Genomic DNA, 16,830 nt, shown 5'->3' on the forward strand with positions numbered 1-16,830 from the left:
CAGCCTCTACATGAGAAGCCATTTACCCCAGAGAGAGTGGCAGGATCCAGGTGGTCACTGAGATTCCAACTTGGCCACACCCATCAGTCCCAAACAGATGAGGACGAGTAGCAAAGCAGCTTTTCGTTGGGAATATTCCAACAACTTCAAGAGAAATTTGAAGAATAGGTCAAATTATTCACATGCCTGTCCTTCCAAAACACATCTCACTCCTACCTTCCTACAGACCGCCACCTACCTCTCCTCCCCCACATTCAGAAGGTACCTGGGAGCCTCTTGAATGCACGTGTGTGTTTCGCCCCAGTCCCTTTTCTCGGTAACTAATTCCATATGTCCGTTGCCCTCTGTGAGAAGGAGCTGTGTCTGAGTTTCTCTGTTTACTCTGAGTTTCCTAATTTCATGAACAATTTCCTAACAATGAGGTCAATTAGACCATGGGATCCTGTCCAAGGAGAATGGCAGAGTCCCCGTCAGGGGTCCAGCCCAGCTTTGCCCAGACAAAGCGCTGGGGGACTCGCTACAGAACAGGCAGTGGGGGCTGCCTGAACCGGCCGGCTGCATGATCTAATTCTGCAGATATTTTTCCATCACTCCGTTCTATGATGTTCAGTGGATTCTCAAAATGACTCTTTTGCCATCTTCAACAAAAGCAAAGTAAGCTGCTGCTTTTTCGGTCATGAGACCCTTCCAAAGAAACAGGTCACAGCTGATTAATTAGGTGTACTTTAACAATTACTGTGAGTCTTTCATTATTAGAGCGATAGCTGGCAAAGGCTTACTTCATGCTTCAAACTGATGGATTTCAGGAAAAAGGCAACATGAAGAATAAACCAATACAATTTTAATGGATCAGATGCCCACTTACCAAAAACCACAATTCTCAGATCCACGTTTTTATTAAAGCAGACTTTCATTTGGTGCGATGGATTTGACTAAACCCAGCATTTTTCTAAACCAAAGAAATCTTATGACTGGCAATAAATTTTCTCCAAGAGATCATTTTCCAATCAGTTCCATTACAGCAAACTTATGCCATTACGCTTACCTCCAAAATATACAATTACATATATTAGCGTATACCAATGAATTTTTAATTTTTTGCCTGTTAGTTCAAACCACATGAAATATTTCTGCAACCGGATATTTTTATTGAGACCAAAGCATACACATTCCAAACAATGCATTTCTATTCAGATTCCTCTGAAGGCTAATCAAAAAAGTTTGTATTATCTGTTATCAATATGTTATTATTCAAACCATCTTTTTACTTGATTCTGCTCACTCTTTAATCCATTTGGCCAACTTCTGTCATACCTTGCCTGTTTTTCCACCACGATCTTAGAATATAGCTTATTGATATTGTCGTTATTTTGTAGACTGTAAAACGTATGCGTCTCAGAATTTTGGAACTGGCGGGATTTAGGAAGAATTTCACTTATAAAGACCACAAGTTCAGGGTTTTGTTTTATTTTTCTCTGATGGTATTTCTTTCAAGGCTAATGGTCTAACAATACCTGGTGAGCTTTTTAGAGCAAAAAGCAATTTAACTGTCATGAAATGAAGCATACAAAGAGCTTAGTTAGAGATCATCCTTTGGACCAGCTCTTAGAATTCTCTCAATTTACTCTTAAACAGCAACTCTTTAAAACTAGTCCTTGGAAGTAACCTTTCTTGGTTGCATTTTTCTTCTACCTCCTGCCCAAGATAGAAGTCTCATTCTCAAACTCTGTGGGCCTGGATAAAATCAAGTCTTTCAAAATGTCTTCCCAGTTATGGCCATCATCCCTCACCCCACCTACCCACCCACACACACACACACAGGCATGAGTGTGCCTGAGCACACATGCACACGGGTTCTAAGCCAACAGCTTGATCAAGTTGACTCTTACCCTGACACCTCCAATTTCAAAAGCTTCCTTGTACTTGTTATACTTTTGCCATACCTCAGAAAGCTAAGTCATGTCTGACTCTTTGCGACCCTACGGACTCTAGCCCGCCAGGCTCCTCTGTCTATGGGATTTCCCAGGCAAGAATACCGAAGTGGGTTCCCATTTCTTTCTCCAGGGGATCTTCCTGATCCAAGGATTGAACCCAGGTCTCCTGCTTGGCAGGAGGATGCTTTACCACTGAGCCACCAGGGACGCCATAACTTTTGCCATACTGAGGGCAATACCTCAAAAACTCTGCTTTGAGCTCCTAACTTGCTCCTTCTTGGCCTGAGGCTGGAATGTAGGTCCCAACATTCCTGGTTACAGTCATCCCATAATCCCAGCCCTCATGCTTGGGTTCCAACCCAGAAGCAAGCCCAGGCACTAGCCTCTCACTTTCCAGCAGGTGCAGTCTCTTCCCAGAATGCACCTGTCTCCCAGAGCTCCCCTCCCCATTACCCCCAGCCCCAGTCACCAGCTTCAGGCCCCAATCAGAACAGAAACACCTAGACCAGCCATCTTGGTTTTCTGGTCTCTAGGGCTTTTTTCTGTTTCTTCTCTTCTAAATTGTTTACAGCTACTTGTCAAAATGTGTAAGACTCCATTGCAGACATCTTCTTATTCTGCACTATTCCCTGACCTCTCTGATCTGTGTCTCCTACAGCTGCAGAGTCCTGAGGGCTCAAGTCATCTGGTCCACTACAACCACTGGTCAGCTGGCCCAGGCCCAGACTCAGCCCCAGCACCCCTTTCCACTTGACAGCCCTTAGCTGTCCATCTCTGTGGCATTCAAACCACCACCCACTCACATCTGACATACACACCCTCTGCATGGCCCCAAAATATCTGAGCTGGTATTTTGCAATGTGCCATTCTCCAAGACCACACTTTCAGACATGAGATCTCTCCCTTAGGGCAAGAGAATCTGTGGCTACTAGAAAAATCACCTCAAATTACATCAATAGGGATTTTAGAGGGAAGAAGGTTTTCATTACGTGGCAGATACAAATCTCCATGCATAAACTCAGAAAGACTAGAAATACCTTTCCTTTATTTCATTTCAATCAAGAAAGACAGCTACCCCAAGCCTGGATGCCACTATAAAGAACCAGGAACTGGTCAGTTAGTTAGTTCAGTCACTCAGTCGTGTCCGACTCTGCAACCCCATGAATTGCAGCACGCCAGGCCTCCCTGTCCATCACCAACTCCCAGAGTTCACTCAGACTCATGTCCATCGAGTCGGTGATGCCATCCAGGCATCTCATCCTCTGTCGTCCCCTTTTCCTCCTGCCTCCAATCCCTCCCAGCATCAGAGTCTTTTCCAATGAGTCAACTCTTCACATGAGGTGGCCCAAGTACTGGAGTTTCAGCTTTAGCATCATTCCTTCCAAAGAACACCCAGGACTGATCTCCTTTAGAATGGACTGGTTGGATCTCCTTGCAGTCCATGGTAACAGGTATCATTTTGAGCCTCTAAGTTCATGACAATATGTCATGCAACAATAAAAGACTCATCAAGGTCTTAATTCTCATCAAAGGATAAATGGTAAAATAAAAAAGATTTTTTATAAAAAATAAAAAAGCTATCCTTTCTCCTACATCATCATATTCTAAACAAATAAAAAAGGCAGTGTTGTAAAAAAAAAAAATCCAATCTTAATTGAGTTTAGCTTTCTCTAGAGACTTCACCACGAATATTCACTTTTCATTTAATAGAGTCCTTTGGTCTTTGGAAGAACATGTATTTTGACCAAAGTAATACAGAAATAAAAGTCAACATTCTGCCATATTTGCTTGCTTTTCTAACTTGTAAAGTGAAGGGTCAAATTTGTATAAAGCTGCCTGATATCACCCAGAGTAAGAAAATAGTTTAAAAGGCCAACCCATAGGAATCATTCTGCTGTTTCTGTAGGACCCTCCCTCATCAGGCATCCCAGTTCAGAACTGTATGGCTTTAAATGTATAAATACCTGTTGAAATGACATTCCGGTCTACCTGGAAGGGGACACTCAAACCACAACCTGCGTTCCATCTGATGTTCTACTGGAGGCTGAATGAGAGAGCTCTGTGACCCATCCACTTTGGCGAAGAGCAGAGAAAACAGAAGAGAAATACCCTGGCCTTAAATGTGTGTGCTTTGAAGAACTGTTCACCCAGAAAGGCTGCTGGGGTAGAGATGACAGCTCCAACAACGTGAGTCAGCTGCCCATTTCCAGATGATCACTTTCAGTCCATGTTTCCACCAGCTGCCGATTGGTAGGTAGTTTTGAGCTACCCTGAAAGGCATCTCCGCACCCCCACCAAGGTCGAGAAATATGCGCTGGTTTTCCTAGGATCTGTATGTCACACAGATGGGAAGCAATACTGAAAATGTATCTATAAAGAATGGCTTCCATGCATCTGGAGCCAAATCTAAAGGCTAAGGTTTGGTTCTGTGATATGAGATGAGGCAGCGCAATAAACCAACATGGGTAGTAAATTCAGTATACTTATTGATATTTATGGGAACATAAGGGTGTCTTAAAATAGTGAATGTCTCATTTCACTTCGGGTTGCATGAGAAAAGGAAGGAGAGAGAGAGAGAGAGAGATGGAAATTTAGAAACAGGAAGAGAAAGGGGAAGAGCTCTGTTTCTGGGGACATCTCCTGGACCAGGTGGGGTCCCCTGTAAGCTCGGTCTCCCTGCCATGCTGTGCTCCCCACCTCTGTCCTTGTCCCATTTTATTTTTCATGTTTGCAAGATTGTCCCTTCAAACCCCGATACGTTGTAAGGTGTGTGAGAGTGAGAGGTTGGATTTGCATCTCTATGGGTCTAGGAGGAAAGCAGGAGCTTCACCTGGCTTGGGTCTTCCCAAAACTCAGACCCTGGGGCAAAGGTATGAATGCAAGCAGTTTGTTTAGGAGGTGATCCCGGGAGCTGGAGGTAGGGAAAGGGAAGGGATGCAGGGAAGGGAAGGCAGTCAAAACAGGGTAAGGGAGAGACCAAGCTATGACTGTCAGAAACTGGGGCTCAATCCCCTGGGAGCTCAGGCAGAACACCCCTCCTGCCTCCTGAGGGGTGAGGAAGTGGGGTGCTCATCCCTACCTCCCTCCATCATTAGTCCCAGGCCCCTCCCACAGGGTACCCCTCCCAGCATGTCCAGCCCACCCTGCCGCCAGGACAGAGCCCAGAAGTACAAGCTCTAGTACAGAAGGATGCTCGCTGGCTGAGGGAATATGGACCAGGCTCCAACAGGCTCGATGGACATTTGTTGAAAGAATACACACAAGAATGTGGAAAATCCTTTTTATATTCCAATTCTCTTTATAATGTTATGGTCTGTTATGTTATGTAGGTTGATTTGATATTTTTTCTTCATCTTCTTAATGAGACATCATAAAGTATAAAGGGCCTTCAATTAGATACCCAGTTCAAAGCTATTAATCTGTATAAACGGCAATGAACACCCACCTGGGTCAACACATTGAACATTCCCATCACCCAGAAAGGCTCTCACTCCCTCCTTTTTAATCAATGCCAACATCCACCCAGGAATAACCACCATTCTGACATCTATCATCAGAGATGACTTTTGCCTATTCTTGAACTTTCTGTAAAGGGATTTATTCAACACATTCTCCTTAGTATCTGTGTTGTTGTGAGTACCAATTATTTGGGGGCAGGGTGTGCATCATGGCTGTGCAGTGTTCAGGCAACTCCAGCTTGGAATGAAAATTGAATAAATGAGCCAATCCCTGAGTCACATCTAACCCTGTCCCCCATGTTTCTCGTCCCCAGCTCCTGAAAGTCCTGCCACAAGGAACCCTCCCTCCTACTTCCCCACAGCTCGCGACCAGGGGACTGTCCTCCTGGGCAAAGGAGAGTTCCACCAGCCACCAAGTGGAAGGGGCATCCACCCTGTGACCTCTCTGGCATCTCTTGCCTTCAAGCCACAGGCTTCCATTCAGCTTCTGAAGTTAGCCTCCCGGCCCCTGGAGCCATGTGCCCCACCACAGGGCACTCTGTTTTGAAGTCTAAGATCAGTGGCATGGGTGTGACAGGGGACACTGCCATAGAAACATCGATGTGTGGAAAATCTGTCTCCTTTAGAGAAACTATTGAATGTTGGTGGGCACAGGGAAGCAAGAGGCTGGAAGAGAGAGCCCTGAGCTGGTGAGGATGGGGGAGGAAGGAGCACCGTGGACCACTCTGAACCCCCAGCACCTGTCTCGACACACTTCAGAAACTTCAGACCCCTTGTCATGAGCAAATGGTGCTAGAATGGGTTGATAACCAGAGTAAAGAGCAAAGACTCATGGGCAAGGAAACAATAAAATGTAAGGTGTCCTGACTATAGGCTTTAACCCTACAAGTCTCTTGAACAGACTTCCTCTGGCCTCCTCCCCACCGACCTCTGCCAGCTAGGGCTAAAGCTCCTTTAATTAGCTGACAGGGCACTTGTCAGCGGAGGGATCAGGGGAGTGATGGCTTTGTGGAGGCCAGCACCAGGCCAGCCTGATCCCGATCTTTGCACAGACCACATGTTCCAGCATCGTGGAGACGGACGATGATCATCTGGTCTGAGTCACTTCACGTTTTATTGCTTCCTTATGATGATTATTCAATTCGTTGTACTTGAGAATATTAATGTTTTCTATTTTGTATGTATATTTTAATTCTTGGCTTTCATCTCTCTATTTGGGTTTGTTTTAAAAGTGCAGTTTAAAAAAATTAAATCAACCCAAAATTCGCCGGACCTTTTAAATGTGGTCCCCACCACATTTTTTGAAGTTGTGATTTTAAGGCTGAGAAATTTTTTCTGGGGAATGAGAGTTCATCTTGAAAGGGAACAAGGTGAGGCTCCAGATGGCAATCCTCCAGGCAGGGGGCGGTGGGGCTGAGCCTGTGTTCAGATGTGGCATCCCAGCCTTTACTGCAGAAATGAGCTGCTCCCGGTTAACCCCTTCCATGAACAGGCATCAGCTCGCTTCCATTGACACAGTCACTGCAGCCTGGCATGGACTGGGACTGCTCATGTTATCACCACTTGACCAGGCACAATACTAAAGCTGAGAGAGGTTAGGAGACTTGCTTGAAGTCACACAATGGGAAAAAAAAAAAAAAAACAAAGGCAGGAAGGAGATGCCTCACCAGGTCTTGAATCGAGAGCTTCCAATTCAGAGTTTGGTAATACATTCATTACTACCAGTCTCCTTGCTTTGAGAACGTGAGTCCAGGGGAGTATTATTACAGTCTAAATCTCTAAATACAGGATATATGGGCAAGTTTCCAAGATGTAAGCCAATAACATGCAGTTTCCCCAGCAGTAATTGAGTTTGCAGTAACCTCTGATACTAGATATACGGACAAAGATCTGCTTCCATCACCTCCTGCACTTAATCTGCCTTATGGTCAGTTACTCCGGAACACTTCTTTAATGCTAACGGGTTGCCCTTTTCCTTCTGATGGGAAGTCCCACTGTAATCTTCTCCCCAACACCAAGGCTCCTCAGCAGCACTTATCACCTGGCAAGTTGTTAGGGAAGCAGATTCCTGGGTCCCCTTCCAGTGCTAGGGAAATCAGAATTCCTGGGGATTCTGTCCAGGCATCTGTATTCTAGCCAGCTCCCCAGGTGACCCTGATGTTTGCTAAATTTTGAAATAATACTTTATGCTAAGGAGATATTTTTTCCACATGTGGAAAGACATGTCCCCTCCATGTGGAGGGCTCCTTGCAGTTTGACACAAGCTTCCCAAGCAATCAGGAGCTAAGATACGGCCATATTGGGATTCCCAGGCTGGATTAATATGGATGGAATAAAAATGCAGAAATGGTATCAGGAATAATGAAAAGCATACAGCTTAAAATAATCACTGGAATACTTGGGATTCTTAATAGAAATTATAGGGGGAAAAGAACATTTGAAAAACTAACTTACCAGGAAAAGAATATTAAATTCTGGGGAAACATTGCAGAGAACTGAGATTTTTCGATGACGCCAACTAACCTTAATTAATACTCAAAAGGACCACCCGTTGCACTCACCCCACCCACCCCCACCTTTCCCTTAAGAGTTTATTAGCACTTTCCCATCTATGCTCTCAGGATTTCTTCCTCCTTTCTGATAAAAATCTTTTGATGGACACAAACTATCAGCTACCGTATTGTGATAAAATGCCATGTCCTTGTTTTTTTTCAAATTGAGCTGTAGTCGCTTTACAATGTTGTACTAGTTTCTGCCATACAATGCAGTGAATCAGCTCCACATGTACATATATCCCCTTCCTCTTGGGCCTTCCTCCTTCTGCCATCTCATCCATCTCGGTCACCACAGGGCACCAAACTGAGCTCCTTGTGCTATATAGCAGCCCTCCTCGAGCTCTCTGGTTTACACATGCTGTGCACATACATCAATCCCAATATCCCGATTAATCCCACCCCCTGCCCCTACCCCGTGCCTACATGTCTGTTCTCTATGTTTTTGAGTCTATTCCAGCCCTGCAAATAGGTTCATCTGTACCACTTTTCTAGAGTCCACATATATGTATTAATATATGATATTTGTTTTTCTCTAACTTCCTTCACTCTGGACGACAGACTCTGCTGCTGCTGCTGCTAAGTCACTTCAGTCATGTCCGACTCTGTGCGACCCCATAGATGGCAGCCCACCAGGCTCCCCCATCCCTGGGATTCTCCAGGCAAGAACACTGGAGTGGGTTGCCATTTCCTTCTCTAATGCATGAAAGTGAAAAGTAAAAGTGAAGTCGCTCAGTCATGTCCGACCCTCAGCGACCCCATGGACTACACAGCCTACCAGGCTCCTCCATCCATGGGATTTTCCAGGCAGGAGTACTGGAGTGGGGTATGACAGACTCTAGGTCCATCCATGTCTCTAGAAATGACCCAATATCATTCCTTTGTATGGAGTTTCCTTAAAAAGCTAAAAATAGGACTACCATATTACCCAGCAATCCCACTACTGGGCATACACTCTGAGAAAACCATAATTTAAAAAAACACAGACAGTATCTTTTGTTAATACTCATGTTTCATTTAAAAATGTTAACGCTGTATGTGTAAGACAGAACATCCATGATTCCTGTTTTTTATGTGACTAATCTTAATACTCACACAGCTATATTTATAATTCTGCCAATTTCTAGATTAAAGTACACAATCTAATTGCTTGTTTTAACATTGGGGCTGATTTTGGAAACAGATGAAATGGAATTAATAAGAGGAAATTTCTCTGGGTGTTCTGGAGTCGGCTGTATTCCACTTTCTCACTCTGATACTTCTCAAAACCATCTAGAAATAAAAAGCCTGAATGTATCTTAGAGTTGGCAGCCCTGTTCTTGGTTTGGCTCCATCATCAGGAATGGAGTAAAGAACATTTGTGCTGCAAACTGATTTCCCCAGACCCTGAACCCAAAGTGGGTAGAAAAATTCTAATCATCAATTAACTCTAAAACACCAGTCTTGGATGCGGGAGAGCTGGTGGCTGGTTCTGACTCTGCTGCTCATGAGCTAACCATCTGTATCTTGTTCTCATCTGGAAAAAGGGAATAATGTAGGCTCTAAATACCTTGTGAGTTTCTTGTGAAACTCAAATAATTTTTTTAAATGACATGCTGTTGTTATTCAGTCCCTAAGCCGTGTCCAACTCGTTGTGACCCCGTGGACTGCAGCATGCCAGGCTTCCCTGCCCTTCACTGTCTCCCAGAGTTTGCTCATCAAATTCATGTCCACTGAGCCAGTGATGCTATCTAGCCATATTACCCTCTGCTGTCCCCTTCTCCTTTTGCCTTCAGTCTTTCCCAGCATCAGGGTCTTTTCCAAGGCTGCTCTTCCTGTCAGGTGGCCAAAGTATTGGAGCTTTACAGACATAATGTATATGGAAGCTTCACAGATTACGAAAGTAATTCCCTGATTTCTGCAGGTGTTACCACTATATTATTGTTGTTATTATTATTACTACTACTACTTAATCCAGGCGCCTGTCTCTGGAAGATATCTTTCTAGATATGAACTCACTTTTTTAGTCTGAGGCTTGAGTTCAGTGCCTGGCGTCTATGATCTGTTCTTTATCAAGGATTCTCTGGTTCTGACCATCGAGGGAAACCGAGGAGGAAGGCTGTGGAAGATGCTGCCACCATGCCCTGAGTGTGCAGCCTGATTCTGACTAAAAGCCCACGGGACCCTCCTCCAAGGGCTTTCTCTGGCCATCAGAGTTCCAGGGTAGACCAGGCATTTGGGGACTTAATGCCCCAGAAGCAGCCCCACCTGATGACAGACGGAAATTGGAAGATAAATACCCCATCACCTTGGCCCCTCAGTTGGGAAAAATCTGAGGTATGTCCTACACAGTCTCCCAAAGGGTCCACCATGGGACTGAGCCCCAGGTGCCCCCAGTAGTCACCCATTCATCACTGGACTGGCCCCTCTCTGTCCTGCCTGTCCCCTGTTCACTGTCCCCCTCCCAGTGATCCTCAACTCATGGAAGCGGACAGTGGTTTGAAAACATTGGTGAAAGTGAGACACCAGTCTGAACAGCAAGACTGATGCCCCCGGAGCAGAGGGACTGATCTCAGCCCCTGACTCCTTTCCTGAGCTGAGGACACAGTTCCGTGGGAACCCGCCCTACCCTCTCCCTCGCTGTCGGCTCTCCCACATCACCTCTCTCACTGCAGCCTCGCTGTCGTCTAAGTCCCTTCCAAGAGAAAACAAAATTCATAAGCGTCTGTCACCACAGTCTCTAGCGATGAGAACTGAAAGGTGTGGCTTCTTTGAAAGAAAAATGACAAGACAGTGAATGGTGCCCCGCCCCCAGGTGTTGGCAGATGAGAGCCTGATTCATTCAGGGACACAGAAGGGAAAGCCTGTCTGCCTGGTCAGTGCTTTTTCTAATAAGTTGCAATTGTTGTTGATGCTTTCAGAGTATGGTGCTCTGCAAGAGAATCGGTCTCCTTCCAGCCCAGGTTTAGGTGGAGACCCTGGCGACCCAAGCAAACACCATGACAATGGAATCCCCTGATGTCGGGCAGCCAGCCTTTCATCTGTCCCCGGGAGTGACAAGGAGGCCTGGCTTCCTTCAGCAGTGGGGGTTGGGGAGTGGGAGCTGGGATCAGGGGGTTGTTTGCAGAACTGATTTAGGAAACTGATACCCTCCAAAGTGCCCCTTCATTCTAGGTCACTGCAGCCGCTGCAGGTAAAAGGATCTCTGTGATGCGGCTGGCCCCACTATTGTCTGCGCCAGCCCATGCTGAATGGGGGTAACTTAACCCCTGGAGAGATAACCAACTGTTGTGTGTGCGCTCACATTCACAGCTGGCAATTCCCATGAAGCGCCAAGGTGGTTTTCCGCGACTTTTGTTTTACTGCCACTCTGGCAGCAGAATGGGAGGTAGTCCTGGACCACAGAGGCGAGGCTGGAGAAGAACAAGTCCAGCCCCCTCTCCCAACCCAGCCCCACCCCAATGTCCTTGTCCTAGCTCCACCAAGGATACCCCCGTGAAGAAGCCACATAGAGGCCACGCTCACGTCTCCCAGATGTCTTTATTCTGTTGTGAATTTGACTTTAAATTATCAACATATTTTCTTGAAAGAAAAATATACTGGAAACCCCCAAAAAGAGAGAAAAGGCATTTTGAGGCTGTGATATATTTTGTGACTTCTGTTTTGGAATGGGAAAGCCCATGAAATGACCAACGTCTGACCGATGTTCTGCCTAGGACTTTGAGGGTCTCAGGCATCCACCCCACACCATCCCCACACCCTCCATCACCAGCCAGCTAGATTCATCCACCCCACCACCAGCAGCCAGCCCCTAAGCCCAAAAAAATAAAGCTCTCCTGCTCTTAGCCTGGACATTCTCAGGCTGATTTTAGCCCAGATTCCTCTTTATTGATAGAATCTCATTTATTTTTCTTCTGAAATAGGGACATAGAAGAATGCAAGAGTTATTCATAATCTCACCATCCAGATAACACTTGTTGAAAATTAAAACCCTTTTAAAATTTAAAAAAGAATGGATAATATGCCATACATATAGTGAAACAATTCAAATAATAATGAAGGTAAAAATAACTTTATAGAAAATCAACATTCACCCCAAAGGTAACCACTGCTAACATTGCCTGGAGTTTCCTTCCAAAGTAGAAAAAGAACTGCATATAGCAACAAAATGTATGTAGCCCTTTATATGACTTATACAAAAAAAAAAAAAAAGAATATAATATCCACACTGTTTTCCATCTTATCCTTTTCTTATCTTTGTTGATGGCAGGAGGAGAAGGGGGTGACAGAGGATGAAATAGTTGGATGGCATCACCGATTCAATGGACATGAGTTTGAGCAATATCCAGGAGATAGAGAAGGACAGAGAAGCCTGGCATGCTGCAGTCCACGGGTATTTGCAAAGAGTCAAACACAACTTAGTGACTGAAGAACAACAATGCAAGGAAAATCATAGTAGGCAGAATGTAACCACCTGAGCTGGAACTCGCCCTGAGGGTCTGTTTGCCCAGCAAAAGGAAATTAAACCTGTGTTTGGGGAAAATGGTTCAGTTTTAGTCAACATTTCCCAAGATAATCTTTCCATCAGCAGCAAGCTATTGTATCCAGGCACGAGAAAGAACCCTAAAAAGTTAAGGATAAAAGGGATAAATCCAAAGACACTGGTTAATTCAGCCCCTCATTCTACAAATGAGAGATGAACTGACCCCTGAAGCGACAAAGTCAGTTAGCAAACAATCCAAGGTCAGCTGAAAAGTCTCAGCACCCAAACTAGTGTTTATTGCATCACCCTGTGTGTGCTCAGTCACTCAGTTGTGTCCGACTCTTTGCTACTCCATGGGGTGTCGCCCACCAGGCTCCTCTGTCCATGGAGTTCTCCAGGCAAGAATACTGGAGTGGCGTGCCATTTCCTTCTCCAGGGGGTCTCCCAAGCCAGCGATCGAACCTGCATCACTTGCATCTCCTGCATTGGCAGGCAGATTCTTTACCACTACAGCCGCCTGGGAAGCCCTATTCCATCGCATCACAATGGTTTATTTGAACAGAGTCCTGGAATACTCATTAGAACTCAAAAAAGCAAGACATATGTGAATAGGGAATAACTGAGAGTTTTAAAACTAGCTCCTATTAGTGATGTCATGTAAATATTTAAGGACCTCAGAGATTAGGATTTTTTGTTCTTCTTGGAGGGGAGTGATTTAATCTCCTCTGTATCCTAGGGGTCCTCCCCTGAGGAGGATGCTAAATGATGGGGTTCCAGGCCTCCATCCTTCCCTGCCCCCCAACTTTGACCTCAGCAATGTTGCTTCTGCAACATTTTATATGCTAAATGGTTGTACATAAAATATATTGACATAAGGTTCTACTGCTAAAACAAAAAATGCTAATATCACTGTTTTTGGCACAAAAGCCTAATGCTACATAATTTTTAAAAATTTATTTGGGGTGATCCAAGAAATACAGCAGATGACAAAGTAGATTGAGCTTGGAGAGAATGGTTTCCCCCCTACACCATTTTTTCATCACCATAATGACCTAGCACATCCAAAAAGTCATTTCTTGGGCATCCACATGATATATTTAGATCCAGCCAATAAGGAGAGAGATGCCAGAAAAACTTACAAGGTTTTCATATGAATGTACCAATCTTATCCCCACAGTGTCATTGGCACATGCAACTGTTAAAAGTATGCAATTTTTTTTGGTAATAATTTCTTAAAGTTGGACAAAAAAGAATATGGGAAAGTTCTTGAGATTCATTGCACAGCAATGTGACTGTACTTAACATTGTTGAACTGTACAGATGTGGCAATTAAATGTTTGGCAATTAAGTTCATCAAGAAAATTTTAAATGAGAAGTGTGCCCTTCTTCAGTCCTTCATCTGTCAGAAGGAATGCAGTGGTGATGGCTGATGCTCCAGCAGCCATCGTAGACCATGCAGTGGAAGCCACATGCTGAAGACGGTGGAGCATCAAGATTCCATGTAGAGGAACCTAGTCTCTGATGTCAAGGGCACCATGCCAACTCTACACAGGCTGCTTCTGGTTCTCTTTCATGTAATAGAAAAATAAATTTCTATTAAGTATTATTTAAAAAAAAAAAAAAGATTGCCAAAGGAGGTATTTGCATCACATGTGTCAGACATATCATGAAAATGAAGTTGTAGTCCCAAATCATTTTTATCTTATTTATTTTACTAGAATGTCCTAACTGGGTTATGATAGAGAGCAATGTTTCTCAAAGTGTGGTCCCATGACCAACATCACAGCATCACTTGGGACTTGTTAGCAATGCCCCCAGGTCTTAGGACTTAGACCTGCTTGGGGACGGGCCTGGGGAGCTCTCTTTTAGCCATCCATCAGGGAATTCTGTGTTGCAGGAGCAAAGCAGAATCATTCATCTAGAGGTAACATGAAGTAGGCTGTTTGTACAGTGTTATGGCTAAGGGCTGGGGTCTGCAGTCAAGCTCTGAGTTTGAATCTCTTCTCTACCACTTAGTAGCTCTGCAGCCCAGAAAAGAAGCTTCACCTTCTCAAGCCTCAAATTTCCCAACCATAAGATGGAGAAGAATGACCAACACCTCTGTCCTAAGGTTCTGGAGAAGATGGAATAGTATAACTTGTGTAAAGCTCTGAATTGCTAAGTGTTAACTGCTAAATGCAAGGTCAATAAATGTATCTTGTTAGTGTTTCATGCTCTGTGAGGCCTCAGGGCCCAGTCGCAAACAAGCATGATAACCAGGTTGAAGAACAAGAGGGGAATGTCAGGAATTTCTTTGAAAAAAAGGAATGAACAGAACTGAAATTGTGCTGAACCCACTTGCCAAGAAAAAACAACAAATTAGGGAAACAATAACAACAGTATTACTAATGATAGCATTTGCCAAATTCTTACCATGGGCCATATGCTGCTCTGACCACTTCACACCTTGAACACATTAAATCTTCCTAAGGTCCCAGATAGCACTGTGATAAAGAACCCATCTGCCAATGCAGGAGATGTAAAAGATGTGGGTTTGACACCTGGGCTGGGAAGATCCCCTGGAGTAGGAAGTAGCCAGCCACTCCAGTATTCTTGCCTGGAAAATTCCCTGGACAGGGGAGCCTGACAGGTTATAGTCCACAAAGCTTCAAAGAGTTGGACATGACTGAACACACTTTTAAGGTCCCTCTGAGGCATGTGGGTTTGTTTTACAGATGAGGAGACAGGCACAGAGAAGTTAAGCAATGAGCCCAAGATCACACAGTCAGAGAGAAGTAAAGCTAGATTCCATCACAGAAATTTGGCTCTAAAGACCATGTTCTTGAGACTTCCCTGGTGGTCTAGTGGCTAAGACTCTGCCCTTCCAATGCAAGGCATAGGTTCAATCCCTGGTCAGGGAACTAAGATCCCACATGCCCCATGGCATGGCTAAAAGATAAAAAGTAAAATAAAGCCCAGGTTCTTAACCTTGGTCCCTGTCAGATCAAATCAGATCAGTCGCTCAGTCATGTCCGACTCTTTGCGACCCCATGAATCGCAGCACGCCAGGCCTCCCTGTCCATCACCAACTCCCGGAGTTCACTGAGACTCACGTCCATCGAGTCAGTGATGCCATCCAGCCATCTCATCCTCTGTCGTCCCCTTCTCCTCTTGCCCCCAATCCCTCCCAGCATCAGAGTCTTTTCCAATGAGTCATCTCTTCGCATGAGGTGGCCCAAAGTACTGGAGTTTCAGCTTTAGCATCATTCCTTCCAAAGAAATCCCAGGGCTGATCTCCTTATTCCTAGGTATATTTCTGTTCCTGCTCAGGTGTAGAATAAATAGAATGGCGGCCTCTAACCCAGGTTAGAATGAAGGGAAATTTCAGTTTGTCGGTTTGTATTGAGCACTTACCATACGTGAGTGTCTTAGTTTTGGAGCCTCCTAGAATCATCTTGGAGACCAGGACTTAAGAGTAGCTTGGGGAGGATGCGGCTGTTCAGGGAGCATCTATAGGGAAAGAGGAAGTAAATACAGAGATGGGGAAAGTGAAAGAAAGTGAAAGTCAGTAACAAGTTAACACAGTTAAATCTAACTCCTGGGAGATATTGAATGAGGGCTGATCCTGCGGGTATTCATTCCTTCAACACGTCCAACTGCCTGACAGCAGCCCAAAAGCAGAGCGGGCTTTTGAGATTCTTTAAACGCTCTAAGCTAAATTTACATCTTTGTTAAAGGAACCTTATCCAGGGCAGTAGTTTCACTCTGGAATCCTCAAGGCTCCTTAAAACAGAGATATCCGGCCGCAGTCCCAGAGTTTGGGACTGAATAGATCCAGGTAGGATCTGCTCATTTGCATTTCTAACAAATTTCTGAGGAGGATGCTGTTGGCTGGAACACACTGGTTGGTCCCACCCGGAGGGACTGCCATGGGCTCCTGAGGACTTTGCTACATCCTGTGTGTCTTTGTGTGTGTGTGACAGGAATATTTTCAAAAGAAACGATCAATCACTCACAGGCACACTTTGATGCTGGAATTTCTAACTACATCACAGAAAGGAACATGTCTCTGCCCTCCACCAGCTGATCTCAGTCAGGCACACAGTGGTAGGGGGACCCATCTTTTCCTGCGGCCCCAAGAAATACAATAAGTCCTTCGGTTCTCATAGATATCTCTTACAGAACCTGAAATCATTCAATGTCTAAGTAAAACAGTATGCTTGAGTTTCGAAACTGATTGTTGTTTGTTTTCCTTCTTAAAGGAGAAGTCGTAATCTGCTTGTTCGCTTGCAAAGAGTCATCAAGAGCTCATTCCAGCTTTCGGTGATCCTGAAAGCCCCATGGGTCTGAGAAACCAGCCCCTCAGCCCACAGCTTAAGCACACTCTGCGCTAAGATTACAGAGGACCCACATAAAACAATAATCTATATTTTGATGAGACTGGA

Source organism: Bubalus bubalis, chromosome 14 (genome assembly GCF_019923935.1).
Source record: "Bubalus bubalis isolate 160015118507 breed Murrah chromosome 14, NDDB_SH_1, whole genome shotgun sequence".
Lineage (NCBI taxonomy): Eukaryota > Metazoa > Chordata > Mammalia > Artiodactyla > Bovidae > Bubalus > Bubalus bubalis.